Genomic DNA, 3,230 nt, shown 5'->3' with positions numbered 1-3,230 from the left:
CTCTGCCCCTCCTCAGCTTGTGTGCTCCCTCTCTCCCTCTCCTTCCCTCTCTCTTTCTCTATCAGAAATAAATAAATAAACTTAAAAAAAAAAAAAGAAGGCTGATTCATCCAGGAGATTCCTGTTTCTTTTTCCCCCCTTGCTTCCTACTTCTTGCTTGGAAAAGCTTATACGTTTGCAGGGTTCCAGCAGCCATTTTGAATCATGAGACACTTTGACTATGAAGGCCTACATTTTACTGAAGCCAAATATATATATATGGAAGATAGGTCCTCACTGGCCATGAAGCCACACTATCAGTCCTAAACTCCTACTTCTGGACTTCCATGCACAAGAAAAATAAACATCTATCATATTTAAGCCACTGTTATTTAGGTTATCTTTTCTTTGCAGCTGATGAACCTTCCCTTAACTGATACAGCGATCCTGGGCTTAAAGACTTCATTCTGACTCTGACTGAATTCTCTAGCTCAGTGACTCTCACACTTTGCATGCTTCAGTCTCACTGGAGGGTTTATTAAAACAGATCACTGGGCCCCACCCCCAGACTTCCAGATTTGGCCATTCTGAGGACCTGCATTTCTAACAAGTCCCAGGTAATGCTGATCCTGATGTTCTGAGGACCACACTTCTAGAATATCTACGCTGGCTCGTTCCTAATTATTTGGATGATTTTCTTCCTAGAGACTGTGAAGAAAACAAGCGGCTGGGAACTGAGTCATTCTTGTTTCTCCCTTTTTGGCTTTTTGGCTCACGAATTCCTTTCCCAGACATAGCAAACTGTACCTTTTGCCTGATTTTTTTTTTCTTTTTTGGCAGTATGCCCCTCCATATCTACCATTATGAGAACTGCTGCTAACTTGATCACACGAACTTTGAGTCCTGGCAGAGATCCACGTAATTCATATAAATCTGCAACTTGTGAACACTTCATCTTGTACACTTTCCATTTTCTCTTCATCTTTTTTAAAAAAAAAAATTTTTTTTTTAAGGTTTATTTGTTTTTGAGAGAGAGAGAGCATGAGTTGGGGAGGGGCAGAAAGCAGGTACACAGAATCTGAAGCAGGCTCCAGGCTCTGAGCTGTCAGCACAGAGCCCGATGCAGGGCTCAAACCCACAAACCGCGAGATCACGACCTGAGCTGAAGTCATACGCTTAACCGACTGAGCCACCCAGGCGCCCCTTCTCTTTATCTTTAATGCCACACTTTTCATAGACAATAGTTCAAAATTGTGTGGCAAAAAAAAAAAAAATGATTTGGGGTTTATGGCTTTCAGTTTTGCTGTTTTGTTTTGCATTTGAAGATAGTTGTATATATTTTTTCCTCTCACATATTATTTTGGTTCATTATCTGTACAGCATGTCAGTTCACCCCATAGCCAAACATGAATTTTTTGTTCAGAGTTCTTTTCACTGGACCCATACATTTTCCTCTTCTAGAGGATTCAAAGCAATGGTAATATATCACTGGGTAATTTTTTTTAATTAAAAAAAAATTTTAATGTTTATTTATTTTTGAGAGTGATAGAGAGACAGACAGAGTACAAGCAGGGGAAGGCAGAGAGATAGGGAGACACAGAACCTGAAGCAGGCTCCAGGCTCTGAGTTGTCCCACACAGAGCCCAAGGCAGGGCTTGAACCCACAAGCCATGAGATCATGACCTGGGCCAAAGTAGGAGGCTTAACCGACTGAGATACCCAAGTGCCCCACCGGACAATTTTTTTTTTACCCAGCAGCATCCATTCTCCTGTATTTTGGTGATAACATTCTGGTTTCCACTTGAAAATCACCTCTCCTGGTTCTCAGCCCTCCCCTCACAGTGGAACATGTCACCCATCCACAGCCAGTCAGAGCCCATGGTCTTCTCCTTGTGGGCAGAATTGTGCCCCCCCCCCCATTCATATGTTGGAGTCCCAACCCCTAGGACTTCGGAATGTGACTGCATTTGGAGATAGGGTCCTTAAAGAGGTCATTAATTTAAAATGAGGTCCTTAGGATAGGACCTATTTTAATATGACTGGCATCCTTATAAAAAGAGAAGACAGCCATCTACAAGCCAAGGAGAGAGGCCTCAGAAGAAATCAATCTGCGGACACTTCAGACTTCTAGCTTCCAGAATCGTAAGACAATACATTTCTGCTTTTCACTCGGTCTGTGATTTTGTTATGGCAGCCAGAGAAAACTAATACATCCCTGGCCCTAGGGTCGGCAAACTTTTTCTGTAAATAGCCAGACAATAAACATTTAGACTTTGTGGGTCATATGATCTCCATTACAACTACTCAACTCTGCCATTGTAGCATCACAGCAGCCGTAGGCAACATTCTAAACGAATGGATGTGGGTGTGTTCCAATAAAACTTTATTAACAAAAATAGGCAGGCTGCCCTTGTAGTGTGATTTCCTGACTTCTGTCCCCAGATGATTGGTTTAGGAGTAAACATGTGACTGAGTCCTGGCCAATAAGCACGATTCTATTCCTCTGACCAGAATGTTATGGTGACTCTCAGAATTTGCTCCAAACTAGGAGGAAAAGCACACTCTTTTTACTGGACCATAGTTAGGAGGACGTGAGAATGCAGCCGCCGTTCAGACACAAACCTGCCATCTTTCATCTATTTTTACAGAGGCCAGAATTCAGTAAGTAGATGCACATAAATGCCTAAAGAACAAATAAGCAGTAATCAACAATTTAAAATCTTCTACATATCCAAATGGGCTTGGCTGCTAGCTTGAATCAAGTTAACAAGAGAAGTGTCCATTGCACCGTTTGAAAACAACAGAAAGCAACATATCCTGCTATATGGCACCTTATGTAACCAGAACTTTAAAAGAATAACAAGACCCAGGAGAAAAAGCCAGAGGGAAGATACTTATCCAGATTCTCTGAGAATTCCCAGAAACAAAGCAGCTTTAAAAACACATCTGGTCAGTAATAAAGGAGATTCAAGGATGGCTGAATTTTTTTTTCCATCAACTTACTTGATTTTAATTTAGATCTTTAACAGAAGAATTCAACATAGCTTCCCTGTTATGGATCAGATAGAAGAAGCTATCAGAGTTCTTAAAAATTGAAAATCGTATATTATTTTCTTTCCAGACTGATATTTATTTCTGTGTAGTAATTAACAAAATCAGATGCGAGCTTGCTTGCGTCCAACCGCTGATGGTGCTGGTGTCGGATAGTTAGCAGACCAAGTTAAGCTCTAGTAGTAAGCAAAACTCAAATC

The sequence above is a fragment of the Panthera onca genome, chromosome E3, assembly GCF_046562875.1.
Source record: "Panthera onca isolate mPanOnc1 chromosome E3, mPanOnc1 haplotype 2, whole genome shotgun sequence".
Taxonomy (NCBI): domain Eukaryota; kingdom Metazoa; phylum Chordata; class Mammalia; order Carnivora; family Felidae; genus Panthera; species Panthera onca.
The sequence above is the reverse complement of the archived record's forward strand: the minus strand, read 5'-3'. Positions refer to the sequence as shown.